General features: G+C 43.7%; 1 protein-coding gene across 4 annotated transcripts in view; it reads right to left on the bottom strand.

Moving 5' to 3' along the window:
• Window positions 1-17103, bottom strand: part of TSPAN7 (tetraspanin 7) — a 140747-nt gene that overhangs the window by 86927 nt on the left and 36717 nt on the right. The window lies entirely within an intron of this gene.

Raw genomic sequence — 17103 nt, 5'->3', positions numbered from 1 at the left:
GTGAATCTCACAAGGTGAGGATTGATTTCCCTAAATCAGGGGAGGGGAGTACTGAGCAGAAATGGGTATTTTGGGGAAAAGAGGCACACACACAAACAGACTTGTGTACGGAGTTCCTCGAAGTGTTGCATGAAGCCTTCCTGCTTGATCAAAGCTTTGGAGATCTGTTCCAAATGCAGATTTCTGAGTATAACACCAGGCCTACAGAACCAGTCTCCCGGGGGTGTAGAAATACGTGTTTCAGAGGAAGACTCTGCATTGTCTACTATGGCACACCCCTCCAGATGATCTGCCTCCCCACTTTCATTGCCTTTGAGCTATTTTGCAACTCTCTGCGCTGTAGGTGACTGAGTGACAGAAAAACTCTGTCACTGTCCAGTTTTGATGGGCTTCCCTCTTCCCAGCCTAAAAAAAATCAGGTTTGCCTCCATTTGCAAATCAATTCCTTCACTCAAGATACATTTCTGCTTTTTGCCTTTGAACTGCTTAGAGCCTCTGCTGGGTTCCCTCATCTGAGCAAAATAAAATTGTTAACACGTGTTCATTTTTATGTCTGCATGAAAGAAATGATTTCACTTTTTCCTGAATATTATCTTTTAACAGGAGCAGTGCCCAGGATCTCTATTTAAAGAGGTATACCCTAGGGGATTCTTCAGCACTACAAAGTGGGAAAACCAGCACTCTGTGGCAGGGTTGACACAAGACAGCTCTCAGACCAAATGCATCCGGCCAGCTTCTTTTTGTAAATAAAGTTTTCTTGGAACGCAGCCACACCCATCCACTTATTTATTGTCTGTGGCTGCTTTTGAGCTACAATGAAGAAGTCGTGACAGAAGCCCTATGGTCTGTAAAGTCTAAAATATTTACTATCTGGCCTTTCACTGAATCACCGTGTCAACACCTGCTCTAGGGGAATCGCTTTAAAAGATCTGCATTTACCAAGCAAATTTTTCAGCATCATTTGGAGGCAGTTAGGGCCAGGCTGGCTCCGGAGATCATCCACGCTATGGAAAGCTCAGTAGAGGTACTGACATAGGGGCGCCTGGGTGGCTCAGTCGGTTGAGAATCGGACTTCGGCTCAGCTCATGATCTCGCGGTTCATGAGTTCAAGCCCCACGTCAGACTTTGTGCTGACGGCACAGAGCTTGCTTGGATCCTGTCTCCCTCTCTCTCTCTGTCCCCTCCCCTGCTTGTGCTTGCTCTGTTTCTCTCTCTCTCAAAAATAAACATTTAGAAGTACTGACATAGGGTTTGGCCCTGGTACTCCAAGTTCACAGGAGGTGGACAGGGACTCAGGGAAAATGAATAAGGTGGTTCTGAAAAAGAACATGTTTTGTGCAGCAAGACTGGCCCACCTCAGCCAGTTTTGGAAATGTCTTCATACACTCATTCAGCAAACGCTTATGGAGCACCTACTAATACATACATCACGCAATGGGTGCCATAAAGATGAATGAGACAGCAACTCTACCTGACCGATGACCACAATCCAACATATTTTCAGCCACCACTGAAATGACACTAACTGGGTAGCAGTTAAGACACAGGCTCTGGAATCAGACTGTCTGGGTTGAAAGACTGACTCCACTACTTACTAGCTATATAACTCTGAGCACATTAAAACTCTCAGTGCCTCAGTTTTCTCATTTGTGGAATGGGGATATTAATATGGTATCTATCGTAGAAGGTTGTTGTGATGCTTCAGTGAGTTAGTACACATAAAATCCTCAAAACAGAGGCCAGCAGGTAGTAAATGCTGTCAATTTGTGCTATATTATAACTGGGGCCCCCAGTGATACACCAGTTGCAGAAGCGCAGCCCCCCCTCTACATGCACTCTGTCTATACCTTACAAGAACCATGCAAGTTGGGATTTATCCCCATTTTACTGAAGCAGAAACAAGCCCAGAGAAGTCCAAGAATGCAAAGTGTGGGCAGAATTAAAACAAACATCCAACTCCAAAGTCCAGGCTTTTTCCAGGGTTAGCCCCCTGACACGAGGTCTAAAGGGGTGATGACCTTGGGACCGCAGGTCTGTGTTGACAAGGTTTTCTGAACTTCTCTTCTGACTCAAAATCTGGTGTTGGTATAGCAGATTTTTCTGAAGTGAGACACCTAAATATTTTCCCTTCATTAATGAAAAACGTTGAAAACAAAATACAAGGTAAAGCCCTTTATTGCTCTCAAGATAAAATACTCAAGGCATATGTTTATCCTCTCCTAGGTAAAGATCTAGTTGAATGTGAAAGCCAACACTGTAAGGCCTTCGACAGTGTCCTGAGCATATTCTTTTCTTTAGAACTTGAGGGAACAGAAAAAGGCCCCAAATGTGCATTTTAAAGCAGCTGGAATAGCTCCAGCACTCGTTAAATCCCTTGAAATGTAAAGGGTTCTCTCTGCAGAGACTAAAAACAATTTGGCTCAAAACACTGTATTCAAATGGCACCCCAGCTAATTTCAAGGGTTCATAGGCAGAGGCAGGTTGATACTACCCTGCACTTTCAGAAACCTTATTTTCAGTTATTTGTGTTTTATATTACATTCTTCTAGGCAAAGGACCAGCTATAGTTATGGGAAAGAATATAAATAGAATCCTATTCTTAACAAGCAAGCAGCCATGGTTAGAAAGCTCACTCAAGCTGAAACCTATTATAAGAATAACACTCTCAACATTCAGGGGGGAAAAAAGGTCTCATTGTTTACCGATACTTCCAATAGAGTCAAATATGCAAATCCACCCAGTGCATACTTAAAGTTATAGGCAACTTTTTAGGTTTGAAGCGTAATTTTTTGGGGGGGGGGTACATAATATGGTCTGAAAAATTCAGTCTGAAAAAGGTTTGCAAAATACCATCATAATAATTAAATCTGTAAAGACTCTAAAGCCCCCATTTACGGCTGTATTTCTTTTGCAAATCCATGGCTTCACACTGTTGCAGAAAAAAGCAAAACTGTCAATAGGGAAATGAAATGCTGGTGCTCATGACCTTGAATGGGCAATGAGTTACCTAGCTTTGTGGCCACGCAGGAAATAAGTCCCTCATTATAGCACAGTCTCACCAGTAGGACACATATTCTACTGGGTGGGCTAGAAAACCATGCACGCTTTGTTCTACAGACAGCTGGCACAACAGCGTCTGTGAATGACCTTCAGCCACACACCAAGCTAGCAGGGAGGCGGGAGACGGGAGACGATGCAGCTGGGAAAAGCAGATGCTTCTCACGCTTCGTGGGTGCCCCATTCACTCTTCAAAAGCCCAGGCAAGGTTACTCAACCCAATACATGCCAGAATATTTTTCCTCCTTCAAAGTCCAATTAACTCAGAGATCCTCATAGAATTCAGAGGCGTTAGTTCAAATCAGCTCCTGGTCTAAGGAAAACACTGGGTGTGTTAAAAACTTTCACAGGGTTTCAAAACCCAGATCTTGGACTGGATTCAGATGCCAGCACCGCCACTTTTGAGCAGTGACCTTGGGTGCACTGCTTAATCCGAGTGTCGGTTTTGTCTTTTGTAAACTAAGGATAACATCCATTCCTACTTGCGTGTCTGCACATGCAAAGGCTCAGCAGCACCTGGCACAAAGGTGTTCGGTAAACGGTCACAGACCTTGTTAACAGACTTGGCCCTTGGCTTCAAATAGTCAAAAATGTACTGGATCCGATAATGTTAAAAAAAAAAAAAAAAGGAAAGAAGTTCCAGCTTCTAGGTTAAGCTGGTGTACTAAACACATGCACCTCATTCCGCTCTCTTGCAACCCCACTAAGACCATATAAAAGAATTGATTTTTTCAAAGATAACCCCAGGAGAAAAGGACAGGGCAACAGCAAGAAAGTTTCAGAAGCTGCAAAAACAGATGGGGGTGGCAACCAACTCAGCAGGTGGCAGTCGAGGTGGTGGTGGTGGTGGTGGTGGTGGTGGTGGTGGGGAACCGATCTAAAACCAGCAGGGAGGAAAGTGGAATTGGGGGGTGGGGGGTGGATAAAGAGGATGGTGGAAGAGCAACGGGCTGGATAGAAAGCAGTCTTAGAAGCTGGTCCTATTAGCTCCTTGCTCCATTCCACTGTCCCTCCCCTGCTCAGGCAAACGTCCAGTGGATCAGTTCCTAAAGAGGGGAAAACGGGGCCTCTGGTTCGGGAGGCATACTTGGGCTATGGGTACTCTGGGGCAAGCAGGGGCATTAAGTGACCGGATTTAAAAGCACACTGAGCCCTGAATGCAGAGACAACCTGCAGTCCAGTGCTCTTTCTGCACGAGCTGCCAGGCTGAACACCAGAGGCGCTTCCTCCCAGCAGGAGACGGGAAGGCTTCTCTGGGGGCATCTAAGCAACTCAAGGGGAAAGACTTCAATATATCGACACTGGGGTTTTCCCCAAAATGCCCAACCCAGATCTCCACCCGCCAATCAGAACTTCACAACAGCTTTCTAGTCCCCCAAACAACCGAAGATCACAGGATGCCTGTGAAAAGCCTCTCTCAAAGGTGACAGAGATGAAAACAAGCAAACAGAAAAGTGTTAACTTGGAGGGAACGGACGCTACTGAGCTCAGAGGAAACTCAGGCAAATATGTTATCAGTGATATCCTTGGAGAGGTAACATGCTGTCTCCATGAAATAAGAAAAGGTAAACAAACAAACAAACAAACAACTCTCCCCAATTAAAAATCCAAAACAAACATTTCCGGAATCTAAAAAGTAGTATGAGAAATTAAGAACAATAGAAGGGTTAGATGGTATCTTCCACAATTAGAGAAAATACCAAGAGACTAAAAATGGGCAAATGTGGGAACTGAAAGAGTCCAGCTCCTAAATGGGAGCTGTGGAATGAGAAGAGGAAAATGGAGAGTGAAAAGAATATTCAAGAACTATTTCCCAAACTGAAGGAGTTGAGGTGTCAGGGTGAAATGGCACATAGCAAGGCACACACCACCTGGCACAGTGGATGAAAACGAATCCATGCCCTGGCCCATTAGTGGGACATCGCAGATCCTCAGGGACAAGAGGACTTTAGAAGCTTCCAGGGAGGAAAAAAATCAGGTCACAAACAACCTTTCAGGAATCAGAATGGCTTCACACTTTGCGACAGCAAGAGTCGAAATTGAGGACAACGGAGCAACGTGGTAATTCAGAACTTTGATTTCTAACTTGGAATTCTATCTCCAAACTGCCAATCAAGCATGACAGTAGAAGAGACATCGTCAGGCACACAAGGCCTCAGAAAATGTACTTCCCATGCACCCCTTCCCAGCAGGTTGCTGGAGGATGTGCGTCACCAAAATGAGCAAAGGGGAAGACAAGATTGAAGGAAAAGAGCTGGAACGCAGGAGAGAGGCCAGGGGGTGTCCCGGGTGAGAGTGAAGGACAACCCCAGGATGGGAGCTGGGCCCCAAAAGAAGAGGGCAACCAATCCAGGCTGGAGCAACGTGATGGCAGAGATGGGCACACTGAGGACTGTTCTCACAAGATGCCTGCTGCTGACGATTTGGTGGACAGAACCAGGCGAGCAGGGCCCAAATCCTCTCCGTGTTGCTCTTCTTGACCCTGGGCCACTGGTGGTTGTCCCAACCATGCTGTGCTGCCTGCATCGGCAGAGGACTCTCATCTCACTCCACGGCAGCATTGTGCTTTGACCTATTTCTGAGAGATGGAGGCAGGCCCCGGAGAGCTGAGAAGCAGGAAAGGCAGAGCCGCCCCTGTCCCCTGACCACCTTCCTGCTGGGCCTCTAGTACCTGGCACTACGTTACAGCACCATCACATGCCCTGATGGCAGAGAGCCCCATTTTCCTGGGGACTCACTTGTGCCCTTGCCCACCAAGTTCCCCCAGAATAACCTCACAGAACCTGAAGCCACACTTCTCCCAGAGACTCGGCTTAGACTACCTTCTCTTGGGACCATCCTCAAATAGAAGCAATGGCTTCCCTTCCTTACACAGCTAGGTTGGCACTTGCTGCTGTTTGGGTTTTCTTGTTTGTTTTTTGTTTTTGTTTTTTTAGAAAGCAATGTATTGTTTAGGGATACACACATACATGGGAACACTAAAAAGAAAATGGGCCACATAAGGTAGAACACTGGTTATCTCTGGAAGGAAGGAAGTTTCATGCAAATGGAGGAAGGTGCAGGGGAAGATTCAGGAGCTATTGTCCTATTTCTTAAACTGGGGGGTGGACACATAGGTATTTGCCTTAGTATTCTTCATGCAGTATTATAGCTGCAAAACACTCTTCCGTATTTGGGATGCATTTTGTAATTACAAAAAATATTTGGGTCACAGATTACATTACAAATTCCATAGAATCTGTGCCATTTGTCTCTGTTGTCCCCCAAAACAGCAGTAGACAGAGTCTATTCCAGTCATCACATTCCTTTTATGTGCCCCAAGACAGCAGTCACAGAAATGGAACTCTACAAGACACTTTACAACAGGAACAAACAGACACGGGACCCTCTGTAATTACCTTTCGTGTATAGCCATAATGAGAAATGCCTCGGCGCTCTTCTACCAGTGGGATTACCACTATTGACAGGCTTCTGAGACAAACCGAAGGGTCGAGTCAGAGAGATTGTGTTCACCATTTCCCTGACATGGTTTAGTCTTGTTTGGACACACCGGCAATTCCCAATTCACTTTCCCAGCATGATGCAGAACAAACAGGAGAGATACTTACTATTCACTACTGACCCACACCTGGTAGATTTCCTTACATGCTACGTATGCTATGCTCACGCCACCATGACCACAAATCACTTTTTATGAAAGGCATTTTGCTCTTCGATTTCACAAAGTTGCTCCGACAGAAAAACTCTTTCCAAATTCTCATGTGTTCCATGCTCCCTTTCTCTGTCCGGTCAAAGAAAGAAAGAAAGAGGTCTACAGCTCTCGCAGAAGACTCAGGACATCATAGCCCAAGCCTCTGGCTGCCACTCAGCCATCTAGCCGAGACACGGCCTCCCTTCCCTACTGCCAATGACTTCACCTCTTGTAGGGTTCACATGGAGGTGCAGACATACAGGGTCAAACCAACTGTCCTCTGACTTGAGTACGAGGGCATCCATTCCACTCATCCAAGCAATAAAGTGAAATAGTTGGCGAAATTCTATCAGCACAGATGGATGCACACCCCTGACTTTTCTCAACCATCTTCAGAACCAGAATCTCCAGAAGGAATCATTTTTCCCACGCTTGAACTGCCTCCCCTTAAGACAAGAGTGCTTGTTTGCGAAGCAGTTCACCTCTTAGAAGCCTCAGTGCAGTGAATCAAGACACTGCCACAGTGTTCTTTTTCATCAATGTTTCTGATAAAGTAATGGCCATCAGTAATCCCCTGCTCCTAGATCAGAGCTTCTCAACCTTGGCTTCCTGCTGAATCACCTGGGGAGCTTTAAAAACTACTGATGTCTGGGTCCCATTGATTTACCGGGCCAGGGGTGTGGCCACGGCTTTGTGAGTTTGAAGAGCTTCTCAAGTGATTCCGACATGCAGTCAAGGATGAGCACTGTGGTCTAGCAGGAGATAATCGTGACCAGTTTTGTCCTGTCAAAAACAGAAGTCGACGTGTCCTAAAACCCATCCCTGCTATAACACAGTGGGTATGCTTACATACACCAGGCAGCACAGCTAAGTGATTAAGAGCACAGAATCTTGAGTCAGGCTGCCTGAGTTTGACCACCGGCTTTGTCACTCACTGGCTGAGTACTGGACAACTTATATAATTGATCCGTGCTTCAGTTTCCTCATTTGCAAACTGGGCTCATATTCGTACGCAGACCTTACGGGATGGTGGGTATTAAATCAGTTGATATTTATAGAATGCTTCCAACAATGGCTATGACACAGAACATGCCTCAGAAATGTCTGTGAAGTCAAACGTTGAACCAGTTTCTACAAGCTCCAAAGAGAAACTAAAAAAAGAAATTGGCAATTGTATTAACTAAAATAATTCAGAATCAGATAAAAGTTTCTTCAGGATGCCAATTGCACATTTTTTGGGACAAACATCCCTCAAATTTTCTGCTCTACCTCTTATTTTTATAATGGAACTTTATCCAGCTCTGGTAAAAGGGGCAGTTTTGAGGTCCAAGAGAGAAATTTAACATAACACAGCAACATTCTTTCTTGCTGTGTCCACCCTTCTCTCCATCGGTTCAGACATCCGTGTCTTTGTTAATAACCTGGTGTGAAATCTGAGTGCCGTATTTGCAGGAATTGGCAAGAATGGCTTTAGAATTCCAAGTTTTTCCTTTCAAAGGAATACGTCCCTGCCTCCACTCAGAAGATAAAGGAGTATTTTTTCAAAGGGTTCTCTGTACTGTTGTAGGAAACAGAGGTCCCTGAATTTTTCTAACTTTAATTAAAAAAAGAAAAGCTGTATGCCAAGCACCATGCACAGAAATCCATTAATTCTAAAAGATATTTAAAACAGGAGATCAAAACTGAATATAGTCTTGGGATGTATGTGTGAACAGACATTTGGCTGCATGAGCTGAAATTTTCAACTGCAAGAATAAACATAACATGGTGTTTGAGGAAAGATATTTTCATACGTGCACCTCCTAAATACAGTTGCGTCAAGAGAGAGCTCTGAGTAATATTCACCAGCGACACTTCAAATATGTTCAGCTTGCTGATGCTCTCATTCCAAAACCGACACTTAAATTCTCTAACGCCATGAAGCAGCCTCTTAAAAAGAATAAAAACTCATTTTGAAACATGCAGATCACTAATCAGACACTGCTGAGAGTGTGTCAACAGACCCAACACTTCTCCGTTGGTATCAGAAGTGTTCAGAGTGTATATCTTCTGACCTGGGATTCAGGGTCTAAGGATTGGTTCTTGGAAGTTAACTGGACACACGTGGGAAAATGTGCATGCAAGAAAGGTCATTACGTTGCTTAATGGCAAAAAAAGGGGTGGGGGAACAAAAGTACCAGGGAGCACCGATTACCTAGAGAGAGTCCTAGGACATAGAAATGAATTGAGAGAAATGGAAAAGTATCTGCAATAAAGTTAGTGAAAAATAGGCAGTTAAACTATTTGGGTAGCAGGACTCCATCTGTGCAGAAAATAAGCATACAATATTAGAAAAATGCATGGAAGGCTATACTAAGTTACCTTAGTAACCTCTGATTAATGGGATCGTGGGAATTTTTCTTTGGGGGAGTAATTTCTAAGTATTTAGTTATGTATGGCTGGTACAACTAAAGGAATGAATAAAATATAAAAAGGTTCAAAACTAAAATGCAATAGACATACTAAATAATAAAGGATATATAACAAAAAAAGAGCAGACCACTTTTTAATTTCTCCCCCCTTCCTCAAGAACTATATATAATAAGCTTTAGGAATAACATCTAGGAAAGGAAAATATTACATGGCTCTTTATCCACTAAGAAATGGCCAGAAAACAAAGGCAATAGAATTCAACAATTTAAACCCAATACTGTATTCTCAGGCTGCCCACACTGGATCCTCCTGTCCGGGTGGCAGGCAGTCAAGTTATTTTGGAATGGTAAATTCTCGAGACCCTACTTTGTTCTCTTTAAATGGCATCTTGAGAACTTTCCTGGAAGTGTGAATTGCCTATAAGGAATAAATGTTCAAAGGAACTAAAATCTTAGTGTCCCCAAGTTACTTTGACTTATTTCTTACAACTCTCTGCCCTCTTCATCTTCCTCCCTTTGATTTATTCCTCCAGTTCTCCTGAATTTCCTAAAGGCTGGGATCCTTCCCCACCAGGGATGGGCAGGCTAAATCAGTGATGATTCAGGGGATGCCACAGGTTGGGGATACTCGGGAAGAAGAAGATTGAGCTTTGAAGCCATTTAGGACCCACTTGGTAATCTTAATTCCAATTCAGAATTGGCTTCTCCTCTTCCTCGCCTTTTCCCTCAAGGTTAAAATCAGAGCAGAAACCAGTCCTTTTGTAGACACTAGCATGGATATGATCTGGTTTCTGTGGGGAGGGTCAGGAAGAAAGCGAGTCCCTAAAGACCATTGCAATTTAACGGTCAGCGCTCGCTTCTGGTCCCAAGCATATGCCTCAAATGTCAGAACATGAAATCACAGAACTGCAGAATATTAGAGCTGAATGTGGCTTTCTAGGTTTTATAGATGAATGCTACTAACAGTGTGGTTGCTCAGCAGCATTGCATGGGTGCTTGCTAGAAATGCAAATTTCCTGGCCCCACGTAGGTATATTGAACCAGAAGCTCTAGGGATGAGGTCCAGGTATCTGCATGTTAATGAGCTCTCCAGGCATGTTAGACCAGCACTCTAAGTGAAAATTACTATTACAGAGTAAAAAACTGAAGCACGTGAGAGTAGAATTTTCTATCTTCACAAAACTAGAGGAAAAAAGCAGTTATTCTAGATGAGACATCTAAATAAAGCTACATTATTTTCTCCCTGTTTCAAGATCAGCAACATTGTACCTGCAGGTCTCTGGATTATCTTTCATTCCTAGCTGTCTTTTCCTTTTTTACATCACTACCCTTGGCGCAACTGTGGCAACCAATACAGAACGGCCCAATACAGTCTCTGGAGCATGGAAAAGGGTTTAATTCAGACTGTTTTTACAAATCACTGGATTAATGAAATTCATCATACACGGGGGTTCCGAGATGTCGACAGCATGCAAATCACATTTAACAAGCTAAACTACAGACTTCGACCTCAGCTCCCAGAACACTGGAGCAGCAAACACTAGAATAGGAATTTGACTCTGCATGAATCTACAAGACCTGGAGCTCCTTATCTTATTTTCTCAGGCTGCCCTTACCTATATCCACACTAAGACGCGGAGAAGGGCTCTGAACTATATAGGCAGTTCTATCTCACAAAAAAGCTGGCTTCCCGAAAGATCACCTAAATCATCTATTTGAAACCCGGACCCATTTCCTCATACAATGTTATAAATGGTCTTAGAGGTCTAATCACAATAGATTTACAATAAAGCTGAGAGTCTGAAAAATGTAATAATTTAAAAATGCTTCCACTAGGCAAAAAACAGATTCTAAGTTCCAATTCAGATGCATCTTCACAAAGAGGCCTTCTCTTGTGACGGTGGCTGCCCTTAGTTGGGGGCGGGGGGCGGGGGGGGAGTCACAGCAGCAGCTTGCGGTGAGAGAGACATGTCAGGGGCAGATGTCTTTTGCTGTATTCATCACCTGTAGGCTGTAGACTACCCATATGGCAGACTTCGGATTCAAGCTTCCCGGACCAAAAGATCTTGCTTACCACATAGTAGCCTGTACTTAAAAACTCCGAACTAATACCTTGCGGAAGGCTATAGCTATGGCTCTTATAGGTACCAAGACCAAAGTCAACTAATGCTTTATCTTTATCTTGCACATTTCTCCCTCCTTGGCTGAGCTAGGTGCTGCCTCTTCAAAATTCTCTTCTCCATTTACCATTGCTTTTTCTAAAACATTCCTATTTATGTGTCCTTTTTGAAAAGATCAATTACATGCATAAAAAGATGTCGATATTTTTTTTAAAAAATTTTTTTAATGTTTATTTATTTTTGAGACAGAGAGAGACAGAGCATGAACGGGAGAGGGTCAGAGAGAGAGGGAGACACAGAATCCGAAACAGGCTCCAGGCTCCGAGCTGTCAGCACAGGGCCCGACACGGGGCTCGAACCCACGGACCGTGAGATCATGACCTGAGCCGAAGTCGGCCGCTCAACCGACTGAGCCACCCAGGCGCCCCTAGATGTCGATATTTTTAAAGCAACCCTAAAGAAACCCCACACCCTTTGGCTATTGCTCCCCAGTACCCCCTTCTCCCCAGCTCTAGGCAAACACTAATCTACATTCGGTCTCTACAGATTTGCCTATTTGGGACATTTCTTAGGATAATGCTTTCAAGGTTCATCCGTGTTGTACCATTCCTTTTAATTGCCAAATAATATTCATTGTATGCATATGTCCTATTTGAGTTATCCATTCATCAGTTGATAAACATTGGGGTTGTTTCCACTATTCGGCTGTTAATGAATAATGCTGTTACGAACGTTCGTGCGTAAGTTTTTGTGTGGAGGTAGGTTTTCATTTCTCTTGGGTGTATGTATATGAGTGGAATTGCCTGATTACATGGTAACTCCACGTTTAAGTGTTGGAGGAAGTGCCAGACTGTTTTCCACAGCGGCTGCACCATGTTACATTTTTACCAGCAATATATGAGGATTCCAATTTCTCCACCTCCTTGCCAACACTCGGCATTTCTGTCTTTTTTATTATAGTCATTCTAGGGGGTGTGAAGTGGTGTCTCAGTGTTATTTTGCTTTGCGTTTTCCTAACGGTTAATGATACCAAGCCTTTTTCATGCACTAATTAGCCTTCTGGCTATCTGCTTTGGAGAAATGGCGATTCAGAGACCCTTTGCCCATTTGTTAATTGTACTATTTGCCTTTTTACTATTGACTTGTAAGAGCTATTCATATATTCTTGATACAAGTCCCTTTTCGGATATACGATTTGCAAAGATTTGTCGATTTTGTAGGCTCTGACAGTCGCTTTTTTTTTTCTTTTTTTCACTTATCACACTGAATGTGTCTGACTGCATCATTAGGTATATATATCAACAGATTTTCCACCACTCCCCAGCCCAGCTGGTTGCAGCCACACACTAGCTGGCTTTCCCACTGCCTGCGTCCATGTCAGGACCTCACCTTGGCGCTTACCTCAGCCTGGAATGCTTCTAGAGCACACGGCCTGGTGCCCTCACTTCCTTCGGGCCTCTGTCCCAAAGGCACCACCTCAGAGAGGCCTCCTCTAAACTGCAACTCCCTCCACCCGTCTCTCCATTCCTGTACCCTCGTCTTACATAAGTTCTATGAAAATATATCGGCAATCGACATCTGTCAGAAATGTATCGTTCGTTTGCCTTTCTTTGGTTACTGGTTAAAACAAATGCTTTCTCACATGTTTATTGGCAGCCGTGTGGATGCTGATATTTCTTCTTCTGTAAATATCCTCTCTGTGACCTTTGCTGATTTTCCCATTGGCATATTTGTCTTTGTTAATTTTTAGGAGTATTTCCCCTTTGTGTATTATCAATAATGTCCCCAGCTGTGTTTTCCTTCTTCGTTCCCAGTGTTTGCCATATATGAGTTCTTCATTTCTCGTGGAGGCTGGTCTAGTAGTCTGTATGTTTATCCACTGCCTTTCATAGTAAAGCCACTTTTTGTAAAACTCCCTTCACCCGACCGTCTCATGATTTCTCATTCAGAAAGCACCCCCATCACACCACTGTAGCAACTGGGTTTTCCTCCACCCTCAGCTCTCCTCCTAAATCCCAGCAACCAGCAGCTCTGCTTCCATTTTACTGAAAGCATCTGGCAACTCAGAAGTCCACCGTGGGAGACCATTACAGTAACGGCTCCAGTAAGTCACGCCTCCTCCCCAAGCCCTCCTGTCGCATCCCGAGTCACAGTGACTCTGGGCTTGGCGATGGACTCCAGCCCACATCGTGTAGGCAGAGGCGTGAGGTGTGCGTGTGCATCACTTCTGGCACCTCTACTGCTAAGGTGTGAGAAGGCCAGGCTTGGAAGATGGGAGACAATGTGGACATAATACCTATTGCTACGAGAAAGAACACAAAGCAGCTTTCCTGCTAATTGGGCAAAAAGGATATCACTTTTAGTTTGAAATTACCCGGATTCATTCAGGCAATTAAGTCTCCGACACTGTTAGCTGCGTAAACAAAAGGAATGAGGCTGGGAAAACATACAAACATGGTTAAATTCCATTCAGGCCTCCTGTTTATAGGTCATCGAACAGTAAGATTCCACTCTTGGCGGGGCTGGACGGACGTGACAGAAACAGCATGGTATCTCTGGAAGTGACCAACAGCTGGCACAGCTTAAGAGCTTCCCTTGCAGATGGAAGAAACATAACAAAGGGCCACAGAAGAGAATGGTGGCCAGTGAGCCTTAAGTGAGATGCTTTTCACAAGTGGGCCTTCCATTTCTGTGCTTTACAAAACAAGAAAGTAGGGGGCTGGGGAGAAAAACAAGATCAAGGGAAACTTAAGAGCCTTTGTCTGCATAGGCTTTCCAGCTGGGTACACAGCTCACCCAAATATCCATCCTCTCCTGCTGTTACTAAAAATACATGGAATAGCTCTTCTAGGAGGAAAATGGTCACGTATCACCAAGGAGACAAGAAGACCCTCAAGATATAGTTTTTTTAAATGACTTAGGAATCCAGGCAACGCTGGACTCCTTTCTCCGGACTCTGCCAAGAGGGTAACCAAGGCTCCTGCCAAAAGAGAGAATTCACATAGAATTTTGTCTGTTCACATCTGATACTGGGAATCAGCTGAAATCTAAAGTGCCTTAAAACTAGCTCATTGTGCAGGCAGACATTCTGGCATGAAAACTAGAAAAGGCTGCCACCAAAATAAATGCACATTGTCTTGCACCAACTGCTACTAGAAAGTGGTTTCAAGGATTCTAGCAGAAAAGGGAAGGCACGATTGACGAGAAATTGAGCATGAGAGCAAGTGCTCTTGGGAGAAATGGAAAACAAAATCGTTTTCTCATGAAGGGTATTTCTCATAAAATTGGGAAACAAGGCTCTTTTTCTGTGGTAGGCAACAGGAAAGAGATAGGATGCATATTTTTCTCACGGGCCTCACAGAGTTGCTTTTCTTTCAATAGTGCCCTGTGCTTTCCTCCTGCTGCCAAGAAAATGTAGGACAAGCTCATAAGAGCACCACAAAATGGGGGAATCCATTAAAGCTGATTGCCATTCATCCCCACATCTCCAGTACTCGACTGACTCAAACAAGATGGGCTACTTGTGTATTCTTCCCATTATTTTCTCATTTTCATAATGCCTATTGTCTTTGAATTTACCATTGATATTACATTTTATATTTGGTCATTTTATTCTCTTTCTTCCACGTGTGAAATACTTAAAATTCTTACATACGTGCTTGGTTCACTTCAAGAGAGGATAAAGGGATGGAGGCTCCCCTAACATTTCCAAATAGGGACTTTTTAAAAGTGTGAAACTCAGGCAAAGAGAATTGGATAAATCATATTAATCAAAATCTTTGGTTCATGACCACTCTTCATGGCCTTGTTTATTTTTTTTAAGTTTATTTTGAGAGAGAGAGAGTATGCAAGAATGGTGGGAGGGTCAGAGGGGGGAGAGACAGAATCTGAAACAGGTTCCACACAGCAAGCACAGAGCCCCACCCGGGGCTCAAACTCACGAACCGTGAGATCATGACCTGAGCTGAAATCAAGAGCTGGATGCTTAACTGAGCCACCAAAGTGCCCCACAGCCTTGTTTATTTGTGTTTATTATATTAACACACACACACACACACACACACGCACGCACACACACACACACAACCTAACACGGAGACTAGAGATATGAACAGTCTATGTGGTTCATGTGGTTATCCCCATCCCCTTCTGCTTCCCCCGCCTCCCTCCTCCCAAAGTAACCACTGTCTGGAATCTTGTGTTGAACATTGATATATTCCTATCATGTAATCTTGAGGGACTTCATTTGTCATATTAATAAGATTCACCTATAGTGTTCTACATTGCAATAGAATTTATTTATTTTTGACTGCTATATATTACTCATTGTATGAGTCAGGGAAAGGAGGAATTAAAATCTAGTAAAATCTAGTAAAATTTAGAGTACTGAATTAATTCATTCTATGTTCTTTATTACTTAAAAAAATTTTTTTTTAGATTATTTATTTTTTGAGAGAGAGAGGAAGAGAGAGAGCAGGGGAGGGGCAGAAAGAATCCCAAGCAGGCTCCACACTGTCAGTTCGGAGCCCGATGTGGGGCTCAAACTCACAAACTGTGAGATCATGACCTGACCTGAAACCAGGAATCGGATGCTCAACCGACTAAGCCCCCCAGGCATGCCTATGTTCTTTATTTCTTAACAAACATATGCCACACTAAGCATCACTCATTTCTTTTAAACCAGCTGACCACATAAAACAAGTTGCTATTGTACTTCATAGCTAATCTCCCCACCCTCAATTTTTTTTTATATTTTCCAAGATTAAATGCTCATTATGCATTCTACACGGGATTTCCTTGAAGATTAGTGATATCAGAACTGGTGCAGATCAGGACTGATACAAAACCAGTCTATTATGACGCTAATCAGATCAGACTCACCTCTAAATTCTCATTTATACAATACTTCCAGTGACCTCGTGGCCACACGCTCCTATAAAAGGCACTAGTGACACCGAACTGAACAAAATCATTCCTTTCCATCAAGGGGAATAAAAAGTTCTCACTGCCTAATGGAGGGGGGAACATTTTTTTTTAAATCTACAATCCCAATACAAAAGGTAATTTTCAGCATCCTAGACCTAGAGGCAACTCCTTGGTAGGTGAAGAAGAAAGGGAAGCGGAGGGACAGCTCACGCAAAGGCACAGAGGTGGGAGTTTCACGTGGTCCGGGATCTTCAAGCACAGTGGCAAGGAAGTCAGAGGTTCAATCTCAGAGGATCTGAAAGTTTATCCCAAGGTAACTAGGAGCCACGGAGCGATTTCACACAGGGAGGGACAGGATCAGATTTACTGCGGTAGCAAGTGGGCTATGCTGGAGAGTGGGATGGAGGTCAGAGCAGTCAGAACATTAGTCTAGGATCCAGGAAATACACGATGTGGGCCTGCACTGACGCAGCCACAAAGATCTTGGATCCGGGCGGGGGGGGGGGGGACACAGATTGCAGCAAGGTTGACTGTAAAAGAAGACACAGACCCAAAGGAGAATGAGCTTGACATGTAAATTGGTGGCCTAAAAGCAAATGGAGTACAGCTGTTTCACATGCTGTGCCTAAAAAAAAAAAAAAAAAAGCAACCTCACCCAGAGGAAGAGGAAAGCTTCCCTATCATATTGTTTCAGTTCCAAGAAAGCCTCCAAATATTGGTGAAGTCTGGTTTTTTGGGGTTTTTTTTGGTAAATAACCAGGTATCTTCATTTGAATTTGTGCCCACAGAGTACAGCTAAATTCCTTATAACAAGTTGGTCTCACCATCATCCGTAAAGGAGAAAATGATGCTCCACTGGAATGTTAGTCTAATTGTTCTTTTAAACGTACAGTTGATT

This window comes from Panthera uncia, chromosome X (assembly GCF_023721935.1).
Source record: "Panthera uncia isolate 11264 chromosome X, Puncia_PCG_1.0, whole genome shotgun sequence".
In the NCBI taxonomy this organism is placed as follows: domain Eukaryota; kingdom Metazoa; phylum Chordata; class Mammalia; order Carnivora; family Felidae; genus Panthera; species Panthera uncia.
This window is presented reverse-complemented; position numbering and strand designations above follow the sequence as displayed.